Source organism: Octopus bimaculoides, chromosome 13, assembly GCF_001194135.2.
Source record: "Octopus bimaculoides isolate UCB-OBI-ISO-001 chromosome 13, ASM119413v2, whole genome shotgun sequence".
Lineage (NCBI taxonomy): Eukaryota > Metazoa > Mollusca > Cephalopoda > Octopoda > Octopodidae > Octopus > Octopus bimaculoides.
Window position 1 is genome coordinate 58,100,712 of NC_068993.1, and position 274 is coordinate 58,100,985.

Below are 274 nucleotides of genomic sequence, written 5' to 3' on the forward strand. Positions count from 1 at the left end.
TATATATATATATATATATATATATATGTATATGCATATATATTTATATATATATACATAGAGGTAGGTGTATCTATAAAATATCTAGATAGTCGTATGTAGATGTAAATGTAGATGTATTCATGTATATATCTTAGTGCATACAGATGCGTAAATATATTTTTAAAAATATGTAAAAACAACGAAGACGTATATGATTGTGTGTGTGCGTGCGCGCGTGTGTGTATACATATATTCATATTTGTGTGAGTGTGTGAGCGTGTGCTTTTGCACA